Here is a 27,717-nt window from a genome sequence, read left to right as displayed (position 1 = left end):
ATGAACGATTTATTAAGTTTTTTTAGTTTTTTTTTTTAATTTGTAGCCAGTTAATATTTGCTCTTTCATTTAAAATGGGCTGCAGAGAAATGTATTCATTTAATCCAGGTGGATATGAGGCTTCTAGTTTTAGTTGCCACCACATCTCCCTTTCATTTAGTCTACCACTCCTATCACATACATTAGGATTAGCAGTAATTTGAGCCAGGATTCCAAAAGAAAACTTTTGAAAGTTACAGCACACCTTAGTGTGTTCATAAATTGCACCGTTATTGTTCCTTCTGTTGATTTGGTAAACATGTTCATAAATTCTTTTAAGTGGCCTTTCAGTTTGGCCACATAAAAGGCTGGGCATGTGAAACACTTGGCTAAGTAGGCCACCATACTTGTCTGACAATTCTCTTTTAAAAAATAATCTTTCTCTAACTTTCCCAAAATAATAGAGCTTCCATCTGAAGTATAACTACATTGACAGCAGGATCCACATCTTTGTTCCTACCCTTTTGCAATTTCTTTTTACCCTGCTCTTATCCCCTACCTTCAAAATTATCTTTCAAGTTGGAACTAGTTTTAAAAATGAAATGTAGATCTGGGCCCAGAAGCTGGATTATCTCTGGATTAGTTTTTAAAATATTCCAATTCTTCTGCCCAGTAGTTTTAACTTCATGAGCTTTTACATTAAATTCCACAACACATCCCCTCTCATACTACTTTTCATCAGATCTTTTTATCCTGTCATCTCTAAACCTGTTACCAGTAGGGGCTTGCATCTCTTGCCCCATAGTGTCTTTACATATCCTATTAATTCATTTAATAGCCTTTGAGGGTATTCCCTTTCCTGGAAGATTTTACCAACTGTCTAATTCTTAAGTTTCCATTATCTGAGGTCATTCAGGTAACTCTAAGTTGTCCTTTCAGTATACTCTTCTTTTGGGGGAGTGGGTGGCAAGTAGAATAGTGCAGTTAAGAATTACTAAAAGTCTCCTTCCTGTAAACTTAGGATTTAAACCCCTTGTGTGTATTTTCAATAAGAGTATCAAGAAAATTAATTTTCTTTGTTAAATTTATAAGTAAATTTTAAGGAGGAGGAAGTAGCGTTAAGATATTGGACAAAATAAATTTATCTTATGTACCCTTCCAAAGGACAAAGATATCATCCAAAGATCGAACATAAAGCCTAAATTACTAAGTACACTATTTCATATGTATGTAATCTCCCAATTTAAAAAAAAAAAAACAAATTAGCATAAATTTGGGGCACAGGATGCACCAGCTGCCACACCCCTATTTTGTTTGAATATCTCCCCATCAAAAGTGATGTAATTGTATTCCAGTTCAATGGACATCAATTCATATATTAAACTATTTTTGTCATTATTAAAACCTCCAAACTTCTAGATACTGGGAATAAGTATTCTAATCCCTCATCTCGAAGTTGTTTAAAAATATAATCTTTTTTATCCCAAAGATGCTTTGTAAGCCTTCCCAGAAATCTGTAAGCAAATGAACTTTATATTTCAACCATTTGTCGATGCAGATAACCATTGGGTAGGTTTTTGAACCACATGCTGCAGCAATAGGTCTAAAAGGAGGTTGGTGTACATCTTTGTGTACTTTTGGAATTCCAAAAAGTGACGAGATTACAGGGTTGTTAACCTTCAAAAAATGTATATTTCTGGAGTTATTCTGCTTTCCAATAAATATTATTCTAAAAATGATTCAGTCCTTTGATAACGGATATTCACTTCATTGATTGAACCATTAATATAAGTGTTGCCATCATATAGCCTGTTTCGAATCAGTACTGTATTGCAAAGCATCATAAATTGCTATTTCCCTCCTTTATTGGGTTTCATTTTTCAGATAGAATTATCATTTTTTTTAATTGGTAACGTAGCTTACTTTTTTGTTTGTTACAATTAAATGTATCCCTTTTACTATTTAACTGTAATTCATAAACTTCATAATGTATTTCTCAAGTATTCCACGGTGGTGCAGCGGTGGCGTTGTTGCCTCACAGCAAGAGGTTCTCCCGTTCGATTCTTGGAGTCTGCATGTCCTCCCCGCGGGTCAGTGGGCTCCAAAACCCCGAAAGACATGCGTGAATGGGCGTGCCTTCGTTGAAGGTTGGGTGTCGAGCTGGCATCTCAGCACCATGAAAATCTATTGCCAGTCATTAGCGGACTGGAGTTCTGCTGTGGCAACCCTAACCGGGAAAAGCCGAAAGACAACAACAACAATATAATGTATTTCTCAAGTTCACTTAAGGGTATGGTGGAGGTGTGGGCTGAACATATTTTTCTTTCTAATATTCTCTCCATCTTTTATGTTCAGTGTACATTTGTCTTTGTAATAAACTGTTAAATTAAACTTCCTAACAAATCTCGTCTCTGTTAAACTGTCTACCATATTGAAATGTTTCACAGGCACAAATTTCAACCCCTTCTGGAAAAGGGGAAGAATGATGAATTCTCTTCTGTAACATAATCCTTTTTAATCCATGCTGCTACGTACTTCATTTTATCATGTACCATAAATATGGGTATTATTGACCAATTTGTTTGTGAGTGCATAATTTATAGCGGTTTCCTTTGTTTTATCTTCATTCATTTTGTGTCCTCAAAAGACTTCCAGTGTCAATGTTTCATAGCACTAAAATGTCCTTTTCTGGTTTAATCAGGTATAAAATATAATTTGCAAATAAAGCTGGCTTTTCTTAACAACCATACCAATGATGTCCTTGAATTTGAGTCCTTATTTTCTTTGCCAGAGGTTCTAAATGTGATATGAATAATAGAGTAAAGAGGGACACTCATGGCGTCTTTCCTTTGCTCAAACAGATCTCATCAGAGAGGAACCAACCCACTTTAATTTTTTCCTCTGATCCCTCATTTCAACCTTAAATGTTTTATCAGGGAATGCAAATGTTTCATTGCCCTACTCATAAAATCCCATCTTATTTTGAATGCTTTCTGTACATCAAGAACCACCTACAACAGTGGTATTTTCTTAACATTTTGCTTCCCGCTGGATCATCGTTCTATTGATGTCAAATATTTACCTCTCCAGAAAAACCACATTGATCCATACCTTTCAAATTCAGCATCACCTTTGGCATTGTTTTGGCTGTTATAAACTTAAACACTTATTACCATGGTTTAGAATTGAAATGGGCTTAAAGGAAGCTGAATCTGATGGGTATTTACCATCTTTAGGTATTACATTCACCACTGCTTTCTTCCAGGATGTTGGTGCTTCTCTTCTTTTTAAAATACTGTTAAACAAAATCTTCCAGATCTTTCATTTTCTTCTCTCCTAGTTTCCAAACATAAACAGGAATACCATCTATTCCAGTGGGGCTTCCTGTAGATTGGTTATACATAATCATTTTTATTTCCTCTCCTTGTATCTTAACTGTTGGTAATTGAGCCTTATCTACTTGGCATATTTAAATGTTCCATAAACATTTCCTTTTGTACATTTTCTTGATTTACAGAGGGTGTTCTAATGGTTAAGGTGTTTGACTTACAAACACCAAGTGCAGGGTTTGAGTGTCACAAGGGATAATTGGCTAGGCGTAAAATGTCTCACAAGGGCAGTTAGCTTGGTACTAATCTATGAACCTATATTATCAAGGTAATCGCACATTTTCTGTTTAGCATTCTGAGGTTGCTCCTCCACTTGTTCTGTGACATTCTATTCTGTAGTACTTTAACATTTGTCAGTCCCTCTAAATAATTCTTCTTGGATCTTAACCATCTCTCTATTGCCACCCTATTTTTAAACTCTAATTTTTATCCCACTCCCAAGCTATATTTTCAAAAGAAATTTCTCTTTCCTGTTAACTCCTGAAAATTTTCTACTGCCCAGTCTTTTAATTCCTCTTTTTCTAACAGATAGGTGGGAAAGTGCCAGTGTCTCAATTTTATTTCATTACCCTGCAATTTTATTTTGGGTGATACTGGCAGTTGAACTGAAATAGTTATTTAATCTGCACAAACTTTCAATTAAATACACTTGTTCCTGTAAAATATAGTTTTAGCTTAGCCTAGTTTTTGTAGTTAGGGGAATAATTTGTAAATGCACATCCGAACTACTACTGAAGTTACAGCTTCCATACCAAATATTTTCATGAATTTCTTCAAAAGTCTACCAATGTGAAGTTTTTATCCCACCATTCATTCTTACAGATGTGTTCGGAGTTGATCCTCTGCTCCGAGTCAGCCTACTACAAAGCTCGAGGTCTTCAGACAGCCCGAGGCCAATTACCTATTCCATGATGCACCTGGAGTTACCTCAGATCTAGTTTGCCACGGCAATAGATCGGAGGTTCCTCGTAAAACTTTATTTTACTAATAACTTTAATTACACTTCTTAGCTTTAGCTTCTATAGCGTTTAAATCTCTGTGTATTTCTTGGTGTGCCTTCATATTTAAATATAGCTTTTGGCCTTCATTTTTTTCTAAAGGCCTTTTATAATTAGTGTAGTTAGTGTAGTTTATATAGTTCGTGTGCCTTTGATAACTGACATTTTTGTCATAACGTTTTGATATTTAGACTTGCTTAGTTATATGGTTAGTGTGTGTGTTTAAAGTGACATTTGTCACAGGATATTTAGCCCATAGTTTTTGTCAAGTCTTATTTACATAGTTTTTGGGTGTGTCTTTAGTATATTGTAGTAGTTTTTCACTTGATACTGTGCTGTTCATTATGGCTGACCAGGCTAGGGATAAACGTTCTTAGGTTTCAAAAAATGTCCAAAATGTGGACAGAAAATGTCTTTTACACACAGCAATGTTAACTGTGTATACTGTTAGGGAGCCTTATACTTTCAGGAAAGTTGCTCTATTTGTCATTCATTCTCTTGTAGGGTCCTTCAGGAGAGAAAAGAGAAAATTAATTGATAGAAGACTAGTCAAACCGTCTTTTCACAAAGCTTTAAGTGACCTGGACAGGTCTAGTCAATTTTCAAAGTCTTCCAAGGCTGCTTCTATTTTGGAAGTAAAAAAAAAAAAAAAAAAAAAACATTGACGTCTGCTCCATAGCCCTGAAAGCCGAACATTTTGTCTTTTCGGAGCTAAGTGCCTAAATCACCACTCCTGCACCTCTGCCCATCCACTCATCTCAGTCCTCTATGAGCCTTTCCGATTTGGATGTGTATCATGTGGTGCAGAAGTTGTTGCAAGCACTAACGTTTGCCATATTATCAGCTCCAACCCAAATGGTTTTGGAACCGAAAACCATCTACTACTTTTCCTCGTCAGAGCCATACCAGTCCCTCTGAGCCAGAGGAGTCTGACTTGATGGTTGAGCCTTCGGAGCTGACACCTGTTCCAGTGTCTTCGGTCCCATTTACTTGGACATCCTCAGCGCTGATTGAAGAGTCTAGGAGCTGGGGAGGATAGTTGGACTGACTTGTTGGTTCTGACTTTGTCTCTCTGGGCTTCGGTTTGGATGAGCTTGGCTCCTACTTCTGGTTTTGGAGCCCACTGTTCCTCTGCTGCGGGGATTGATTATTTCCTTGGATCAGTTGGTCCCTTCTCATCGGTACAGAGGTGCATTCGAAGCCATGAGGAGAGTTGTTTCCTAAGATGTCTATTTCTTCAGATCTGGTTACCTCCTCCCCAAAAGCACCTGTTTGCTTCACAAATCCTTTCTAAGTGTAGAGATTCAGAGCCTCAGGAAGCCCCATTGGGTGGCCCCTGCTTTTTCAAGACTTCACCAGAAGTTCTAACTGATGAGGTTCCTAGGAAGAGAATCTGTAAGAGGAAGCATTTAGACTCCCCCACAGGAGTCTCTCACATCTGATACTGACTTTGATGAATCAGAAAGGTCCCCACGGTCCCCCTCTGTGGCTGTCTCATTTGCTTTGATATTAGAAATCCTTGGGCAGAGGGGCCACTGGCAGTCCAACCTTACTGAAGACTCGTTTGTTCTCCTGAAGGCTTTTGGGTCTCAACCTTCCACCTCTTTGGTATCTCCGCCCTTCAATGAGCTTATGGAGCCAAGGATTGAGCATGCATGTCCTATTCCTAGTGCGATGGTGGCTGGGAGGATGGTGTGTGATGTGGAGTAGATGGTGGAAGGCATGGAGGCAAATGCCAGTTATGTGTGTAGTGCCATAAAGTCCGGAGTCATTTTTCAGCTAAATTTTTTTTTTTTTTTTTTTTAACTAAAGTAGAGGAGTCTTTGAGACTTCTGTTTTTACCCTCCAGTTTTGGAGGGTTGCAGGGTGATGTTTTGAAAGAGATGTTCATACAAAACAAGCCAGAAAAAGGATAAAAAATGGAACTTGAAGTATAAGTATGTGGTGACTTAAAATAAAGAAAAATAATTGGATAGGTATGAAGTCTGGGACAACTTGATGGTTCCTTTGGGTGTTTGAGCCCAAGAGGTAGGAGCTTTTATTCTTGTAAACAATTTTTGCAAAGAAAACTTTCCTTGGAGAATATGAAAAAAAGAACTAATTTTTTCAATTTAAATGTAAAAAGAATTTAACAAGGAAACTGATTCATGTACAGTTTCAAACAGAAGTAGAAAGAGACTTTAAAAGAACATTCTGAAATGTTTATCCAAAGAAGTACTGAATATTGCAAAAATGTATGACAAAAGGGGTTTTATGGACTGGTGGATCAGAATGTAATGTTGTACTACAGTTAGAAAAGGACAAAATCATACATATTTTTAGTATGATAAATGTTTTAGGAAATAGTATGATGTTTTAGAAATATTTTTTTTTTTGGGAAATGGACATTTCATAAATAACTGGTAAGATGTTATATCTGTGGGGATCTGGGTCATAATGCAAGAAAATGTGAACTGAAATGTTGTACATGTAACAAAATTGGGAATTTGTGGATGGATTGTTAGATTAAAAATAAGTGAAAGAAAAGGAGAGAAGAAAATGAAGTGGTAGAAATACAAGAAATTAGGTAAGGTAAAGGAGTTAAATGTAATGGAGGAAGGTTTTCTAAGTGATGAAGATATAAATTGGAATGTAGTAAAAAATTATGTTGGTAAAAGATAGGAAAGACATTTTAAAGGGATAACCATAAAAGACAAAAGGGAACTGGATGGCAATGAAATGTAATTTGTACAAAATTAAGGAAAAGAAGGAACTTTGGAGTACTTAGAATGTGAATAGTGACATGAATGGTATAAGTACAATGTAGTTGTGATTGTTTCAGAAGATACAAGATTCTTTACTGAAGAGTGTGCCAACAGAAAATTGAGGAGTGGTCATTTGGTATTTGGGAAATGACCAGTGTTTTGGAGTAGAAATATTTTGTAGAAATAAAATGAAAAATATTAGTTACAACTTTAAGAAAAAGCAACTTTTCTGGATTTGAAATGGAAAGAACAAGTATATAGAATTGTAGCATTATATGCTTTTCTTTCTTGTAAAGAAAGTTTATTTCACCAGATTTTATCTTGTGTGGTGGTAAATGTGAATAGTAGAGTGACCAGAGATTTTAATTGTGATTTGAGTCTAACACAGGAAATTATGTAAGAAAAAAATGAGTTTTATAAGATGTGGTAAATTAATACTCTTGGGGGGGGGGTAAAAATTCCTGGACTTGCAAAAAGAGTATTTACAGAACTTTACTACATAATATAATATCAGAACTAGGGAAGAAAAGACAATTGAAGTGTTTTTTTTTTTTCTGATCATCTAGCAATATGGGGAGAGATGCAGGAAAATAGCTCTAAAAATAGGCAAAAGAAAAAAAAAGACTGATAACATTGGATGAAGAAGGAAAGGAGTTCCAGTCTTGTGAACCTATGCAGATGGTATAGCAATTGCAAAAAAAAAATGCAAGATGTGGATAAAATTGATCTAAAGTATTAGAAGCAATAGGGATGACTTTAAACAACGAGGAAAGTAAAGAATTAGGAGATGTAGTTTAAGATGGGGAAATATAGTTTACAATGCATAATATCACTGTCTTGGGTATAAATGTAGGAACAAGGCTATAAGTAGAATTCAGTGGGAATATAGTTTGTTTTCTTAAAAAAAATAGCATTTAGGAAAAATGTGATTCAGTTCTAATGGGAAAACAGCATATTTGCTAGTGTATTCATATTAGTGGTATTTGAAAAATTGATGTGAATTTTTCATTCATATAGGGCTCTTTACTGAAAAAGAGTAAAAAAAAAAAAGAATTTATGTAAATTGAAGGAGGTTTAGAGGTTAATTAACACAGCAGTATATATTTCCCTAAATTTATGTAAAACTTTAAAGTGGATGAATGAAAAAGGTGAAAGATTAGTTGTAGAATGTTTGTTTAAATGCAAGTATGACAAATGTTGGGGTATGGTAAAAAGGGTCCCTATCAGCATCTTGAACGCTGACCATATCGAATTTGATATTGTCACACAGAAAATGCCAAAAGGGCAGAATGTTAAATGGAAATCTCCATAAGGGGAGATTTCTGTTTACCTCAATGTAGTGTGGTCTCTGAGTTGGTATTTTTAAGTAGGGGGTGCAAGGTGGCTTGCCCCTTTCCTTATACCCTTTAGTTTTTATTTGTTTTTTTTTTTTCCTCTGCATTCGAAAATTGGATAGTTCGATCATGTCAGTTCGATATTTTAGCGATTCGTACTATTCCGTTTTCGAAATGCTGATATAGACACTGTAAAAGGGAGCAGAATAGAAAGTTAAATGAAGAAATGAAATATCAGGAAAATATTAATGTGGAAATAAAAAAAATGATGAAATAGAAAGACTAATATAGTATAAAAATATAATGCAATATTTTTGTCAAACCACAGGAAAAGCTAGCAGAAGGAAAATTTTACAGTATAAAAAATAAATATGGTAATTAGTGCCAAGATTTTTTTTTTTTTGAGACTACCAGTTACTAATGAGAGAGAACCTAAAAAGGAAAAATGAAAGAATAGCTATATCATGGGGAAGAGGCAAGTACTGAACACGTTTGTAACCTGTAAAAGATTAGTAAAATTATAGGTTGTGAAGAATTTATTTGAAGATATAAAAGTGTACAAGATAAATATGGGGTCTATATTAAATTAGCAAATGCTTAAAGCGAACAATGATTTATAGACTCCATGTAAGCAAAAGCTTGTAATCCCAAACACTTCAAACAGCGATCCCCTCCCCGAGAAAAAAATCGCTGCTCCAAAAAAGAAAAAACAAAACACTTTAAAACATTACATAAAATGGGGTGCTGTGCCCCCTCCCCCACCCCCCTACTTAAATATACCAACTCCGAGATTGCACTACAGTGACAAAAATAGCAAAATAATGAAGGCGGCCAAGCGATTTTTTTCCCAGTTGAAGAATTTACTTATGCCATTTTGCAGTTTCACATTTTCAAGCTCGATGAAGACTCATTCATAGGAATGCGTTTTCGATCATATAATAGGAAACCGACATATGGAAATAAAACATGGATGTTCTTCATGTTTCACTGTTGCACTCATTACATTTGGGGTAATCTGCTGGTAGGTTGCCCTCAGTCAGCTTGATTAACAAAGTCTTGGGTCCTGCGTTGGTTGCTGTCCCTTCTTCCATGATGCCAGGTCGTCAGGGGTATAAAACATGCAGCTGACACCATTACATCAGTCTTTCTTGCCCGCGCGGTGCCCGAAGCAGAAGCAGTTGGCAAGTGCCGGTTGGCCGACCGACTCTTGAAATTTTAGTTTTCGAGTTTCAGATCCGAAGTCTTCAACTAAAAAGCTTAGTACCCCGTTGGGGAAACTTTTTTTTTTTCTTGCTCCTTACCGATGTCAGTAAAAGTTAATAATTGCATTACTTTTCAGAAGCAAATACCTCATAAGGATTTTCATTTGTACTGTATTCCTTACCTAGGCCCTGACCACAATGTACCTTGCTGTCGGTTTTGTGCTTCATTTAATCAGCGCACTATCAAATGTCAGTACATTTTTGCTTTTAAATATTTTGGCTCTGGCTTTAATTATCCAGAAATGTCGTCTTTTAGCAATCTGACCGCCGGAATACCTAAAAATATGCAATGCAAAAGGCGGAGACTGGCCGTTGAGGTCCAAAACTGCCGACGACGTTTCTCCTAAGCCATTCGCCAGTTTGCCTGTACTCCAGTGAGGCGCTTTCGCAGCCCCTGATACCCGCTACTTCTGATTCGCAGGCCTCTACTGAGACCCATTTGGAGTCCGGTATGCTGCGAGATGCTTCAATTATGTAACCCGCGGATGTCTCTACCTTGGATGGGTCTGGAGCCGCTGTGTAGGCACCGGCTTCTGAGGGTGTTGTCAGGCCTACAGATTTGTATATTAGACCACCGCCATCTTCAAAACTAAGGCTAAAATCTTGACCTATGCCTAAAAAACATAATCAAAATGGCTGAAGATTTAATTACTCTTGATCAGGGGCAACCCCCCCCCCCTTCTAAGAGGCCTAGGCAAGACATTGATTATGAATCTTTTGAACAGGATTCTATTTCGTCTGACTCTTCTAATGACCGGGAAATGTCTATACCTACTTATGAAGACTCTGATGCAGAAGATTACATTCCTTCTGCTTCTCCCCCTGAGGATTTTTCTTTTGACGAAACTTTACATATCTTAACGGAACATTTCCACTGGGAAAGTCACGATTTCTCTGAATCTAAAAAGAGACTTGGGGATTTTCTTCTTCCTCAGCATAGGCCTTTGGCTATACCTCCTGTTCTAGACATTGTTGATGTTTTTTCAGAATCTAGTATGGCTCCTGAATCTTTGCCTCTGGCTCCTTGTAAGCCAGACCGATACTACAGGGTTCCTGACTCCCACAATTTTCTTTTCAAAAATCCTGTTGCAGATCCTGAAACTATTTCTCAGGGTCCCAAGGGCATTAAGGCTTCTACTGCTAAAAATCCTACCCCTTCTGAGAGAGATTTCAGGGCGCTGGGTAGATGGGGTAAGAAGGATTACACTTCTCCAGCCTTGGCAATCAGGGCTGTAAATGCCCTCGTATGCTAAAATATCAACAGCATATCATGGGACTGCTTAAACAGAAAATGATGTTAATTTCTGACTGTGTGGAAAAGAAAGATTTACAGGATTTATTGCCTTCAGCTGAACAAGTTGGAAAACATACTTTGCAATGTGGTTTTGATTCTTTGGAGGCCTCTTGCTGGGCTGCTGTAACTGGGTCTGTGGTAAGAAGGCATGCTTGGCTCAAAGAGCAAAATCTGCCTGATCATGTTAAAGCAAAATTGTTGGATGCTCCTTTATAACAGGACGGTCTCTTTGGTAATAAGGCTGAAGAAGTTTTAAAAAAGATGGAAGATCAAGCTAAATCTATAAACATCTGCGGTGGTGGTGCTGCGGTAACATTGTCGCCTCACAGTGAGACGCTGTCTGGTTCGACTCTCAGCTAGAGCGTCTTCTGCGTGGTGATATGCATGAATGGGCGTACTTTCATTGAAGGTTGTGCGTCAGGGCTGGCAACTCTGTAAAAATCAACTGCCAATCATTAACGGACCAGAGTTCCGCTGTGGTGACCCCTAACTGGGAAAACCCAAAAGACACAGCAACATCAAGCTAAATCAATGCAAACTGAAAGATTTCTTACAAGTGCAACCAACAAGATTTAGTAGGTACTGGCCTACTAAGAACTGGTCCTTTCCAATTCCTTCGAGAGCCACTAAAGTCAAACCCAGACATTCCAAAGGCTCCAGGTTTCAGTCACAAGGGACTTTCAGAACAAAACAATGGGGTGCCTCCTCTTCCAAATCTGGAAGTAAGACACCTCCCAGTGGTAAGCAGTCTCAATGACTTCCCTTAGCACTTACCAAGCACTTAGCTTTTAGCCACCCCTTTGGGGGGAAAACTGGCTCTTCATGCAAGAAACTGGCAACCTATAACCCAGGACAATTGTGTTTTAAATATAGTATCCCAGGGATACGGATTTCATTTCCACACTTTGCCAATTCCAAATGGATGGCCTGATCTGCCCCCAAATCAGTCGGCAGAGGCTCAGAAACAAGTACTTTGCCTCATGAGCATGGGGGCTATTCAACCAGTACCAGAAGAGGAAAAGGGACAAGGTTTCTGTTAGACTTCTCCTGGTACCCAGAAAAGATGAATCACGGAGTCCAATTCTGGATTTATCTATTCTAAACACCTTTCTGGACATTCCAAAATTCAAGATGCTGACTCTTCACTAGTTACTTCCTATGCTAGGCATCTTTATGCCTGGTTGGCAACTCTAGATTTAAGAGTCTTAACTGCATGTCCCACTCAGGGAATCTTGCAGAAGGCCCCTCCGCTTCAAAGCAGGCTACTTGCATTACCAGATGTTCATCGTGCTATACTGCTGCAGTCATCACACTTGGGTTATCCTGTCGTCAGGCGGTCCCGCATTCGGCCTAATCCCAAAGTCTTGGTCCGGCATCGGCTGTCGTCGCCTCTTCCCTGACGTCAGTGCGACAGGGGTATAAAAGAGACAGCCGACGCCATTTTCTTCAGTCTTTCTTGCCACGCGGTGCCCGAAGCAGAAGCAGTTCGCAAGTGCCAGTCGGCCAGCTCCTGAAATTTTTGAATCGAGTTTCAGCCTGAAGTCTTCTCTGAAGCTAAGTACCTCGTTGGGGAAACTTTCCTTGCCTCAGACCGATGTCAGACAAAGTTTAATAATTGTATTTCTTGTAGGAAGCAAATACCTCATAAGGATTTTCATTCTTATTGTATTCCTTGCCTAGGCCTAGACCATGACGTCGCTGGTTGTCGGTTTTGTGCTAGGTTCAACAAATGTACAATAAAGCATCGGGCAGAATTCACCCAGCATTATTTTGGCAGAAAATTTAACTATAGCATGCCGTCGGAGCAACCGACAATCAGCAGTGACTAAAAAACGCAAAGATAAGGACTGGCAGCCAAGGCCAAGACCAGATACCAAGGCCACAGCAAGGCCTGATGCTGGTTTTCAGCGAGGCGCCTTCGCAGCCCCCGACTACTGCCGATTCAAAATTTGACGGCATCCAAACCAAAACCGTTGGGCCTCAGAATCTGGTTCCACCTCATTCCATGGACGCCAGCCCCGACGGCGATCCGGAAACTTTGAATAGACCTTCGGTCTCAGAGGGTGTTTTCAAACAGACAGCTGCCTCTGCCAAGCCTTTTGCCAAGCTCAAAGCCCTCTTGAAAGTTAGAAAACCGGAGCCACCCCCCCCCCCCCCCACAGGCACCTATGCTTAAAAAAACAGATGCTTAAGATGGCAGTGGATTTAATTACCCTTTTCAGGGGATCCCAACCCCCTCCTGACAAAAGGCCTAGACTGGAGGAAGATTATCCTTCCTCTGACCAAGCATCCATTTCCTCAGGCATCTCTGACGACCAGGATTACTACTTCCCTCCTTATGAAGACTCAGATGCTGAAGAGTCCACCCCCCCCGAAGACTACTCTTTTGGGGAAACTTTACACACCATGAGGGAACACTTCCACTGGGAAGGCCAAGATTACTCTGACTCCAAGAAAAGACTCAGTGAGTTTCTTCTTCCACAGCATAGACCCCTGGCAATTCCTCCAGTTTTAGACATTTTGGATGATGTCTTCTCAGAAAGCATTTTAAACCCAGATTCCTTACCTCCAGCTCCAGCTAAACCAGACAGATACTACAGAGTTCCTGATACTCATAAGTTTCTATACAAAAGCCCTAATGCAGACCCCGAGACCATTTCCCAGGGTCTCAAAGGGGTTAAGGCCTCTACTGCTAAGAATCCACTCCCTTCTGAAAGAGATTCCATAGCATTAGAAAGATGGGGGAAGAAAGTGTGTACTTCTGCCACTTTGCCCATGAGGGCATTAAACTGCCAATTCCACATGCTAAAATACCAACAGTATTTGATTACACAGTTAAAGCAGAAGCTGATCCGTCAGACAGATCAACTAGATTTGAAAGAGATACAGGATTTGCTGCATGCAGCAGAAGTGGGAAAACCTACCTTACAGTGTGGTTTTGATTCATTGGAAGCCTCATGTAGAGCAGCTGTCACAGGGTCTGTCATACGTAGGCATGCTTGTCTTAAAGAACAAACCTTACCAGAACATGTCAAAGCAAAGTTATTGGATGCCCCATTGCAGAAAGATGTGTTATTTGGTGTCAAAGCAGAGGAAGTCTTGAAGAAAAGGCAAAATCTATGCAAAGTTAAAGATTTTTTTACAGGTACAACCTCCTCGTTTCAGCAGAAACTGGCCATCAAAAAACTGGTCCTTTCCTGCATCAGACAGACCCCAAAGAGGTAGGTACAGGCGCCCAAGGGGCAGAGGCCAGCCACAAGGTTCTTTCAGGCCCAGACAATGGCATACAGCAACTCAAAGAGGTGGAGACGAAAGATCTCAACCTTTCAGGAAACGAACACAATGACTTCCCTCTTCGCCTGCCAAGCAAAATTGCCCTGGCAGCACCTTTGGGAGGGAAACCGGCTCTATTTTCACAAAATTGGCACATCATAACAAAGGACAAATGGTTTCTGGACATTACCCGAGGCTAGAGATTTCATTTCCACACTTTACCTCGGATGACAGGCATGCCAAATCTGCCTCCAAACCAATGGGCAGAGGCTCAAACGCAAATTTCAGCACTCATGGATATGAAAGCAATTCAAAAGGTACCTACAAAAGAGCAAGGTCAAGGTTTTTACTCAAGACTGTTTCTAGTCCCAAGAAAGGACAAAGCCTGGAGGCCCATCTTAGACCTCTCAATTCTGAACACATAGCTGGAGGTACCCAAATTCAAAATGCTCACTCTACAGCAGCTCCTTCCCATGCTGGGCAGGGAGTCTTGGCTGGTAGCGTTGGACCTCAGAGGCATACCTGCATGTCCCTATCAGACAAGATTGCAGAAGATACCTCAGATTTTTGGCAGGTACAACACATTATCAATTCTCTGCACTGCCTTTTGGCTTATCTACTGCGCCCAGAGTATTTACGAAATGCCTGGCATCAGTAATTGCATATTGCAGACAACGAGGAATACAAATTTACCTATATCAGGACAACTGCGTGATCAAGCGGACAGCAAGGACATTCTGTTACAGCACCTGGCTTTTGTAACACAGCTGCTCAGTTGCCTAGGGTACACAGTAAACAAAAAGAAGTCAAAACTAATACCCTCGCAACAAATAATATTCCTGGGTGCCAGCTTAAATATAACTGCCCAGATGGCTTACCTCACGCCGGACAAACAAAAGCAATTGACTCAATACTTCAAAAAGATAGCAACTTTTACCCAGCTCACTGCACGGAAAATCCTGCAGGCATTGGGGTTCATGGCATCATGCATTCATCTAATCCCATAGGCAAAGCTGCATATGAGAAAATTACAGTGGTACCTGAAAAGTGTATGGTCTCAACACAGGCACAGCCTCGAAACAGATATACCTATCATTCCCTGCCTTCAAAAAGAGTTCCTATGGTGGGCTCAAGCATGTCAAACAAACAAGGGGTCTTCCTTTGGTCTTACGTCCAGTAAACCAAACCATGACAACAGATTCTTCAGACTACGCCTGGGGAGCACACATGGCAGGACAGTGCATACAGGTCAAATGTTCTGCAAAACAAATGCATCTTCACATCAACCAAAAGGAGATGCTAGCTTTGCAAAATGCCCTGACAGCCTTCAAGGACCTCTTGCATCCAGAACAACTTCTAATAAGGACAAACAACACCACAGTTATGTGTTAAATAAACAAACAGCGAGGAACACACTCCTACCCTTTATGCAGACAGGCTATGACCTTATGGAACACCACTTTGACCTACCAAGTACAACTCCAAGCACAATTCCTCCTAGGAAAGGAAAACATATTGGCAGACGAATTTAGCAGAAACATGGCAGACCCCCACGAGTGGAGACTACACCCACAAGTATTTTCAATGATAACTCAAAGATGGGGATGTCCAGACATAGATCTATTTGCATCCCCCAGCAATTGCCAATTACAAAAATTCTGCACAAGGATTTATCACTCCCTAGCCTGGAAAATGGACGCTCTGTCATTCAGTTGGACAACACTGACAGTCTATGCCTTCCCTCCACTACCTCTGTTGACCAAGGTGGTATTGCAGGTCAGATCAGAGAGACCACAAATGATCCTCATTGCTCCGGACTAGCCACGTCAGTACTGGTACCCATTACTAAGGAACTTGACTCCCAGCCCTCCACGGATCTTGCCTCAATTCCCACCACTGTTGACTCAGAAAAACTGTCAAACCCGTCACAGCCAGCTCATAACTTTAAATTTAGCTGCATGGAGAATTTCTTAAATTATCAATCAACACTTCTCTCAAAGGACGTCCTGAATGTAATTATGGAGGCCAGGAGGCCCAGCACCAGGAAGACTTACTCAGACAAATGGAAAAGATTTTGTGCATGCCACCAGGCTAAAGGTCAAAATCCTTGGATTCCAAACATTCCTCACATACTGCAATACCTAACTGAGATGCTGCACGAGGGCCTTTCCTTCTCCTCCATTAAGATCCATGCTTCAGCCATTTCAGCTCAATATAATACGGATCCCCCTATTTTCTCACACCCTTTACTTAGATAGTTTCTCAGAGGGGCTAAGAATATAAGACCCCCCAGAAAACCACCAACACCAACTTGGGACTTGAACTTAGTTTTAGAAAAGTTAACACTACCTCCTTTCGAACCAGCATTCTCAACAGAACTACAATACTTGTCTTGGAAAACAGCCTTGTTACTGGCTATTACCTCAGCACGCAGGGTCTCAGAACTGCAAGCACTTATGGCAGTGGAACCTTTCATCATTTTCCATCAGGACAGAGTCTCTTTACGAACTAACCCTACCTTCATGCCCAAGGTAGTATCCAGTTTGGCTTTGAATCAGACCATTCATTTACCCACCTTTTACCCTAACCCACAGAATAAAGGATAAAGGCTCCTTCCCTCTTTGGACATTCACAGACAGCTACATTACTATTTAGATAAGAAAAGATCTTCAGAAAAACTGACCAACTCTTTGTATCATATGCTGCAGGTTCACAAGGAAAGGCTATTTCAAAGCAGACCATCTCCAAATGGATAGCACATTGCATCCACTTTTGCTACTCGCACCATGGGAAGGCAGTGCCTGTCAATATTAGATCCCATTCTACCAGGGCTACTGCAACCTCAGCAGCCTTTCTCAGAGGGGTTGCAACCAAAGACATTCTGGAGGCAGCTACTTGGAGTTCTGTGCACACCTTTGCCAAGCACTACAACCTTCCATTATACTCAAAAACCAGGGCTGGTTTTGCCACTGCAGTTTTGCAGGGCATCCTAGCATCAACTAACCCAGTTTAGTACCAGCCACCCTTCCATAGCTTTGGGATTCAACCCCAAGTGTGATGACTGCAGCAGTATAGCACGATGAACATAGTACAGTTTTGTACCTACCATAAATGTAGATGTTCGAGTGGTTATACTGCTGCAGTCCAGGTTACCCTCCCTCCATCCCCTCTACAAACCAGGGTGTTAGTTACAACTCCATGTACTTCAGCCTATTGGATGCATGTCTATATGGTGTATTTGCTAACAGCTAGTGCTATTGCTTATCTACTAAGGTATTGCTGCATAGCTATTGTATTGCCTTCCAATTAGGGGCACCTGACATCTGGGGCAAGAAAAACTGAAGAAAATGGCGTCGGCTGTCTCTTTTATACCCCTGTCGCACTGACTTCAGGGAAGAGGCGACGACAACCAACACCAGACCAAGACTTTGGGATTCGGCCGACTGCGGGACTGCCTGACGACAGGATAACCCAAGTGTGATGACTGCAGCAGTATAACCACTCGAACATCTCCATTTATGGTAGGTACAAAACTGTACTTTCTCTGCACTGCCCTTTGGCTTATCTACTGCGCCGAGGGTCTTTACAAAGTGTCTGGCTCCAGTAATTGCATTCTGCAGGCAAAGAAATATTCAAAAATGTCCATACCTGGATGATTGTCTAATTCAGGCAGAAAACAAGGACACTCTTCTAAACCATCTGGCATTTGTAAAAAGGTTTCTAACTTGTCTAGGGTACACTATAAACCAAAAGAAATCACAACTGATACCCTCTCAAAAAATTACATTCCTGGATGCAAGTTTGAATACAACTGCCCAGGTGTCTTTCCTTATGCCAGAGAATTAAATTCATTTGGTGACTTACTTCATACAGGTGGCCACAAAAATCCTGCTTTTCTGCAAGGCAAATACTGCAATCCTTGGGGTTCATGGCCTTCTGCATTCTTCTAATTCCATACGCAAGACTGCATATGAGGAAACTTCAGTGGTATTTTTAAAATCTATGGAGTCAGCATTGTCACAGCCTGGAAACAATGACTCCTATGATACTTTGCCTGCAAGTAGAGTTTGTGTGGTGGGCAGAGGCCTGCCACCAAAACAAGGTACTGTCATTCACACCATCCCCTGCCGCCCAAACCCTAACTACAGACACATCAGACTATGCTTGGGAGGCACATCTGGCAGGGAAGTGCATGCAGGGCAAATGGAGCCTAAATCAAATGCACCTTCATATCAATCAAAAAGAAATGTTAGCCGTACAGAATGCACCGACAGCCTTCAAGGACTACCTTCATCCAGGACAATTAATGATAAAGACAGATAACACCACGGTTATGTGGTACATAAACAAGTAGGGGGGTACACACTCCTACCGCCTTTGCAGACTAGCCATGGCATTCTGGAACGCTGCCTTGACCTGTCAAGTACGACAAGCTCAATTCCTGCTAGGAAAGCTGAATACGCTTCAGACGAACTAAGCAGAAATTTCATGGACCCACACGAATGGCAACTGGAACCACGGATTTTCAACATGTTGACACGTAAGTGGGGGAGCCCAGACATAGATCTTTTTGTCTCACCCCACAACTATCAGTTGGACAAATTTTGCACTAGAACTCATCACAAAAAAGCCTAGTAAGTGTATGCTCTGTCCTTCAGCTGGAAAAAACTATCAGACTGTGCCTTTCCCCCTCTGCCTCCGCTCTCCAAAGTTCTACTAAAAGTCAAACAGGACAAACCAAAAATGATTTTGATTGCTCCAGACTGGCCTCCCCAACACGGATACCCACTCCTGCGCAATCTGTCACACCTTCCACCGTGGCACCTGCCTCAGATATCTTTGTCTCAGCAGAACAACCAAATTCTGCACATGCAGCTCCAAACATTGAAACTTGCAGTGTGGCTAATCACCTAAATTCACCCTTAGCATCCCTCAGCAAACCTGTGATGGATGTCATTTTGGAGGCGAGAAGGCCTAGTACTAGAAAATCTTATGCTGACAAATGGAAAACATTCTGTGCCTGGAATCCATCTCAAGGGATAAGCACAGCAGTGCCGAACATTCCTCAGATTTCTCCGTACTTAACTGAGATGTTTCACAAGGGCCTGCCCTTTTCTTCCATAAAAATCCATGCCTCAGCCATTTCAGCTCACTACAACACACAACCTCCCCTCTTCTTTCATCCTCTGCTAAAGTAGTATCTCAGAGGGACCAAAAACTTAAGACTACCCAGGAGAGCTCCAACCCCTGCCTAGGACCTCAATTTTGTATTGGAAAGGCTCACTCTCCCTCATTTCGAGCCAGCTGCTACTGCAGACTTAAAATATTTCTCCTGGAAAACAGCTTTCCTTCAGCTAGAAGGATTTCTGAATTACAGGCTCTTGTGGCAGTGGAGCTTTTCATCATTTTTCATGTGGACAGGGTATCTCTCAGGACCAATCCATCCTGTATGCCTGAGGTGGTATCCAGTGTGGCTGTTAATTAGACCATTCATTTGCCAACTCTTTCTCATTCCACAGAACACGGGTGAGCGAATTCTGCATTTATTGGATGTACACAGACAACTTAGATTTTACTTAAACAGGAGAAAATCTAAAAAAAAATCTCAACTGTTAGTGGCATTTGCTGCAGGAGCAGAGGGAAAGGCTATTTCAAAGCAAACAATTTCCAAATGGACAAGCCATTGTATTCATTTCTGCTATATGCACCATGGAAAAACTATCCCCTAGGGGATCAGATCTCATTCCACCAGGGCTGCATCTACTTCTACAGCCTTTCTCAGAGGTGTTCCTACAAGGGACATTCTAGAAGCTGCTACCTTGAGCTCAGTTCGTATGTTCGCCAAACATTACCATTTACCACTTTTCTCTAAATCCAGAGCTGGCTTTGCCACTGCTGTCCTGCAGGGCCTTGTAGTTTGTTCTAATGCTGTATAATTCCTTCCACCCAATCATAGCTTTGGGAATCTACCCAAATGTAATGACTGCAACAGTGAAACACGAAGAACATAGTACAGTTGTGTACACTTATCATAAATGTAGATGTTTGAGTGTATTCACTGTTGCAGTCCTGGTTACCCTCCCTCCAGCCCCCCTATTTTTCTCTTGCTATACTTCTACTTTCTTTCACTATGCTTAAAAGTCCTTTTGGTGTATTTGTTTTGGGATTGGAGGTGTTTTTTTTTTTGTTTTTAATTTTATTTGCGCCTTATTTGGGGAGCACCGGACATCTGGGGCAAGAACAACTGATGTAATGGCGTCAGCTGCATGTTTTATTCTGCTGATGACCTGACGTCATGGAAGAAGGGACAGCAACTGACGTAGGACCCAAGACTTTTTGTTAATCAGGATGACCGAGGGCAACCTGCCAGGAGATTACCCCAAATGTAATGACTGAAACAGTGAATACACAGTAACATCTATATTTATGGCAAATATACGCAACTTTACTAAATAAGAATAGAAGTAAATATGTCAAAAAAGAAAATTGTATAATCTTGTGTAGATTATATGGAACAAAAGGGTAAATGAAAATGTATATCCAGTGTCTATTTTTGTCCAAGTGTGATTTGTCAGATCCAGGATCCAATCTTTAGCTTATCTGGTTCAGAGCTCTGACTCCTCCCCTATCCATAATTCCCTAGGTCAAACTACAGCTATTCAGATCTGTTTTGCTACTCAAACTATCTGGATGCGTAGAGAGCTCTGTAAATTTTCATGTAGGCTTTCACTAGACCTACTCCTTTCCAGCTGAGAGTTTTCTTAACTTACACTGAATATTTTTTTATTTTTTACCAATAGCAATTTAACTTTATTTGTGTATGTGTGTGTGTATGTGTGTGTGTATATATATATATATATATATATATATATATATATATATATATATATATATTTATGTATGTACATATTTGTGTGTATGTATATCAGCTTTTCTTATTTATACTGTAGTGTTATCTAGTTGTCTATAAACTTTTTCTGATTATACATAGTATGCTGATGTTCATCTTGCATACAGCTGCAGTAATCACAGATGGGTTCTCTGCCGTCAGGCGGGTCCTTGGTCGGCCGAATTCCAAAGTCTTGGTCCGGTGTCGGTTGTCTTTGCTTTCATTCCTGACGTCAGTGCGACAGGGGTATATAAGACACAGCCGACGCCATATTCTTCAGTCTTTTTTGCCGCGCGGTGCCCGAAGCAGAAGCAGTTCGCAAGTGCCGGTCGGCCAGCTCCTGAATTTACGAAAAATTGGAAACAGAAGTCTTCATTAAAGCTAAGTACCCCGTTGGGGAAACTTTGCTTGCCTCAGACCGATGTCAGAAAAAGTTGACAATTGTATTTCTTGTGGGAAGCAAATACCGCATAAGGATTTCCATTCCCTCTGCATACCTTGTTTAGGCCCAGACCACGATGCCTCGGTTTGTCGCTTTTGCGCTACTTTCAATAAGCGCACTATTAAGCGTCGGGCGGAGTTCGCCCAACACTTTTTCGGTAAAGCCTTTGATTATAAAATGTCGTCTGAGACTCCGACTACCGTTTTGTCCAAAAAACGCAAGAACAAGGACCGACACGCGAGGTCCGCGGTCCCCACCGACACCACACCAAAACCGGCTACACGTGGTCCGGTTCTCAGCGAGACACCTATGCAGCCGCTGACTACCGACGACGCTTCTTTGGTGGGGTCTTCTGTAACAGAGACCACAGGTACCTCAGCCCATACCCAGACTACAACCACCGAAGCCACTGTGAGCGTTGAGCCTCCTAATGTGGACAGGTCCACTTCCACCCATGGTGTCTTTAGACCCTCATCTTCCTCTTCAATTAAGGCCTTTACTAAGTCCAAATCAGCCAGGCATCCCAAGAGGCCTGTTGCACAGGGCCCATCTCCAGGCCCCATGCCTAAAAAGCAGATGCTTAAGATGGCTGAGGATTTAATTACTCTTATCAGGGGTTCCCAACCACCTCCAGACAAGAGACCCAGAGTGGAGGAAGATTCTCCCTCTTCTGATCAGGGCTCCATTTTTTCAGATCATTCTGATGTAGAGGAACACTCTTTGTCCCCTTTTGAAGATTCTGATGTGGAGCAGTCCATTCCTTCTGTATCTCCTCCTGAGGATTTTTCTTTTGGGGAAACCTTGCACACCTTGAGGGAACACTTCCATTGGGAAGGCCAAGACTTTTCTGATTCCAAGAAAAGACTTAGGGAATTTCTTTTGTTACCTCAACACAGACCTCTGGTGATACCTCCTGTCTTAGACATACTGGATGATGTTTATTCGGAGGCTTGCCTTCATCCGGATTCCCTGCCTCCTGCCCCAGTCAAGCCTGATAGGTACTACAGAGTTCCTAACTCTCACCAATTTCTGTACAAAAGCCATAATGCTGACCCTGAAACCATTTCTCAAGGCCCCAAGGGAATGAAGGCCTCTACTGCTAAGAATCCACTACCTTCCGAAAGAGAGTCAAGATCCTTAGAAAGGTGGGGAAAAAAGGTGTATACCTCGGCCACCCTAGCCATGAGGGCCTTAAATTGTCAGTTTCATATGCTTAAATATCAGCAGTTTCTGTTATCACAATTAAGAAATAAAATGTCTCAACCTGAACAACCAGATTTGAAGGAGTTGCAGGATATGATGCATAGTGCAGAACAAGTGGGTAAACACACCTTACAAATGTGGCTATGATGCTCTAGAGGCCTCAAGTAGAGCTGCTGTTACAGGATCAGTTATTCGTAGACATGCATGGCTTAGGGAACAAATCTTGCCTGATCATGTGAAAGCTAAACTACTAGATGCACCTTTACAAAAGGATGTGCTATTTGGTACTAATGCTGAGGAGATACTACAGAAAATGGAAGAAAAAGCCAAATCTATGCAATCTGTCAAAGCTTTTCTACAGGTTCAACCACCATGTTTTAGCAGAAATTGGCCTTCTAAAAACTGGTCCTTTCCAGCCACGGACAAGCCCCAAAGAGGTAGATACAGGCGCTCAAGGGGCAGAGGACAATCACAAGGATCATAGAGGCAGGCAATGGCAAACTCCAGCACCAAGAGGTGGCGAAGACAGTGCACAACAATATAGGAAGCAAAGCCAATGACTTCCTCCTTTCCATGCCAAGCAAGTCTCAGCTGGCAGCACCCTTGGGAGGAAAGCTGGCATTATTTACAAGAAATTAGCATATTGTCACAACAGACAAATGGATCCTGGACGTTATAGACAGAGGCTACAGATTTCATTTTCACACTCTACCAAAAATGAGAGGCATGCCAAACCTGCCACACAATCAAAGGGCAGAGGCACAACTACAAATTTCAAAGCTCATAGACATGAAAGCTATTCAAGAGGTACCTACTCACAAACAAGGCCAAGGTTTTTATTCCAGGCTATTTCTGGTACCAAGGAAAGGAACCGACTGGAGACCCATTTTGGACTTACCCATCCTAAACACATTCTTACTCGTACCAAAATTCAAGATGCTCACATTACAGCAGCTTCTTCCCATGCTGGGCAAGGAGTTTTGGCTGGTAACATTGGACCTCAAGGAGGCATACCTGCATGTCCCAATCAGACAAAGCTGCAGAAGATACCTCAGATTTCTTGCAGGTTCAATCCACTATCAATTCTCTGCATTGCTCTTTGGCTTATCTACTGCGCCCAGAGTATTCACGAAATGCCTGGCATCAGTAATTGCCTACTGCAGACTTCAAGGGATGCAAATTTACTCTTATTTGGACGACTGCCTGATCCAAGCGGACAGCAAGCATATACTTCTGGATCATCTGGCTTATGCAACACTGTTACTGAACTCTCTGGGATACACAATCAACAAAGAGAAATCCAGACCAACACCATCTCAGAAAATAACCTTCCTGGGTGCCAACTTGGACACAAACACCCAGATGGCCTATCTTACGCCAGAAAAACAGGGGCAACTAACTCAGTACTTCAAAATACTAGCAAATTGTACCAGGCTTACTGCAAGGAAAATCCTGCAGGCTCTGGGCTTCATGGCATCTTGCATTCTTTTATGAGGAAACTTCAATGGTGCCTAAAAAACCTATGGTCTCAACACAGCCACAGTTTGGAAACAATAATACCAATAATTCCATGTTTGCAAAACGAATTTCTATGGTGGGCCCAAGCATGTCAAACAAACACAGGTCTCCCATTCTGCAAGCCTCAAGCAAATCAAGTTATCACAACAGATGCCTCAGATTACGTCTGGGGGGCGCACATGACAGACAGGTGCATTCAGGGCAAATGGTCCCAAAAAGAAAAGCACCTTCACATCAATCAAAAAAAATGCTAGCAGTGATAAATGCAATTACAGCTTTCAAGGACCTCCTACATCCAGGACAATTATTGATAAGAACAGACAACACCACAGTAATGTGGTACATAAACAAACAAGGAGGAACACATTCATACCCCCTGTGCAGACTAGCCATGACACTTTGGAACTTGGCTCTGGAATGGCAAATCGAACTTCAAGCACAGTACTTGCCAGGTTTGCAAAACACGCTGGCAGACAATCCAAGCAGAAATATGACAGATCCACACGAATGGAAGTTGCATCCTCAAGTGTTTACAAAGATAATTCAAGCGTGGGGGAGGCAAGACATAGATCTCTTCGCCTCCCACAGGAATCATCAATTGGAAAAGTTTTGTTCAAGGACCTTTCATCCAAAGGCCTGGAGAGTGGACGCCCTTTCATTCAGTTGGACAGCATGGACAGTTTACGCTTTCCCACCTCTGCCTCTTCTGCCCAAGGTGCTCTTGAAAGCAAGAGCAGACAGACCGAAGATGATACTGATTGCTCCAGACTGGCCAAGACAACACTGGTATCCACTCCTGAGGAGCCTAACACATACTCCTCCCTGGCCCCTACCGCTAATGCCTCTTCTGTTGACTCAGCACAGCTACAAAACTTCACAGCCAGCTGAAAACACTCAATCTCGCTGCATGGAAAATTCCTTAACACCTCAACAGACCCTACTCCCCAAAGAGGTGCAGGATGTCATTTTGGAGGCTAGAAGGCAATCTACTAGAAAGGCTTACTCCGCAAAATGGAAACGGTTTTGTTCTTGGAATGAGGAAAAAGGCCAGGACCCTAGAAAACTGAATTTGCCTCAGGTACTACAGTATCTAGCTGAGCTGCTGAACAGTGGACTTTCATTTTCCTCCATAAAAATCCATGCCTCAGCCATTTCTGCATAATTCAACACGGATCCACCCTTATTCTCTCACCCACTCTTAAGACAGTTCCTCAGAGGGGCTAAGAATATAAGACAACCAAGGAAACAACCAGTGCCAGCCTGGGATCTTAATTACATTTTAGAAAAATGAACATTGCCTCCCTTTAAATCAGCTGCCTCAACAGATTTGCAATATTTGTCCTGGAAAACAGCTTTCCTTCTGGCCATTACCTCAGCTCATAGGGTTTCGGAACTACAAGCCCTCATGGCTGTGCAGCCCTTTCTCATCTTCCATCAGGACAGGGTTTCCCTTCGTACCAACCCATCATTTATGCCTAAAGTGGTATCCAGGGTAGCTTTAAATCAAGCCATACACTTACCTACCTTTTACCCCAATCCTCAAAACAAAGGGGAAAGGCTGCTACACTCCTTGGACATCCATAGACAGCTACGTTACTATTTGGACAGAACAAAGTCTTTCAGGAAATCAGAACAACTTTTTGTGTCCTATGTTGTAGGAGCTCAAGGGAAGCCAGTTACCAAACAGACAGTTTCAAAATGGATAGGCCACTGCATACGGTTTTGTTACTCCTATCATGGAAAATCTGTCCCTACAGGCATCAGATCCCACTCCACCAGGGCCACAGCTACCTCTACAGCCTTTCTCAGAGGAGTTCCTACCAAAGAGATTTTGGAGGCATCCACTTGGAGTTCTGTGCATACCTTCACAAAACACTACCACCTGCCTTTATATTCCAAAACTAGAGCAGGCTTTGCCACTGCTGTGTTGCTGGGCATTCTGGCTCATCCCAGTTCCACCTAGTGCCTACCACCCTGTGCGTAGCTTTGGGATTCTACCCATCTGTGATTACTGCAGCTGTATGCACGATGAACATAGTACAGTTTTGTACCTACCATAAATGTAGATGTTCGAGTGCTAATACAGCTGCAGTACAGGTTTCCCTCCCTCCTTCCCCTCTTGGTAAAGGACTAGTGGCTAACACCTCCTCTTGCAACCTAATTTGGGGTTATCCTTCTATGGTGTATTTGCTTGCAACTACTATTTTTTGATTACATTGCATTGCTTGTACATATATATATATATATATATATATATATATATATATATATATATATATATATGTGTGTATATAATTTATGTATATAATTTATGTATTGCCTTCCTTCTGGGGTCACCTGACATCTGGGGCAAGAAAGACTGAAGAATATGGCGTCGGCTGTCTTATATACCCCTGTCACACTGACGTCAGGAAAGAAAGTGACAACAACCGATGCCGGAGCAAGACTTTGGAATTCTGCCGACGAAGGACCCGCCTGATGGCAGAGAACCCATCTGTGATTACTGCAGCTGTATTAGCACTCGAACATCTACATTTATGGTAGGTACAAAACTGTACTTTTTTCTGCTAATATTTTGTTTTTTTCAGCTTAACATGTCAGAAGCTTCCGGTCTCAAAAAATGCTCAGTGTGAGCACGTCTTAAGAGCCACACAGTGTGCCTGTTGTCTTGATGCAGCTCAACTAGATATGACTTGCCAGTCTTGTACAGCCTTCAGTGATGAGCTTCTTCAAACACAGCAATATAAACTAGTACTTAAGGGGTTCCTTCCATCAAATCTGCGGTGGTGCAGCAGTAGTGGTGTTGCCTCACAGCAAGAGGTTTTCCCGTTCGATTCTCAGCTAGTGTGCGGGGAGTGCCTTCTGTGTGGAGTCTACATGTCCTCCCCGCAGGTCGAGTGGCGTTCCGAAAGACATGCGTGAATGAGCGTGCCTTCGTTGAAGGTTGGGCATTGAGCTGGCAACTCGGCACCGTGAAAATCTATTGCCAATCATTAGTGGACTGGAGTTCCGCTGTGGCGACTCCTAACCGGGAAAAGCCAAAAGACAACAACAACTTAAGGGCTTCCTTCCAACTCTGACAGGAGCTACGCCTTCACCTTCTTACCTCTTCCAGCAAGAAGGATAAAACTAAAACAAAATCTTTTGAACAGGAGAAAGAAAAGGAAAGAAGCAAATGTATATCAAAAGCTTCAAGAAAGATCAGTGGAACCAATCACATCTGTTGGTCCTAACCCAAAAAACCCAAGAAGGATGGAATTTACATGCCTAACCCCATAGTCTCCCTTTCCAGACTTCATTCACCCATACTTCAAGAAGAGACAGACTCTTAACCTTGCTCTGTAGCTTTGTCCTCTTGCTTATCTAGAAGTCTTACAGATTTGGACATCGAC

General features: G+C 41.5%; 1 protein-coding gene across 1 annotated transcript in view; it reads left to right on the top strand.

Annotated features, from left to right (window-relative positions):
- The window catches only part of MARCHF6 (membrane associated ring-CH-type finger 6), a 2,699,933-nt gene that overhangs the window by 243,701 nt on the left and 2,428,515 nt on the right, over positions 1-27,717 (top strand). The window lies entirely within an intron of this gene.

This window comes from Protopterus annectens, chromosome 3.part0 (assembly GCF_019279795.1).
Source record: "Protopterus annectens isolate FY-2018-M chromosome 3.part0, PAN1.0, whole genome shotgun sequence".
Taxonomy (NCBI): Eukaryota; Metazoa; Chordata; order Ceratodontiformes; family Protopteridae; genus Protopterus; species Protopterus annectens.
Note: the sequence above shows the minus strand (reverse complement) of the source record. Positions and strands in the feature narration are given on the sequence as shown.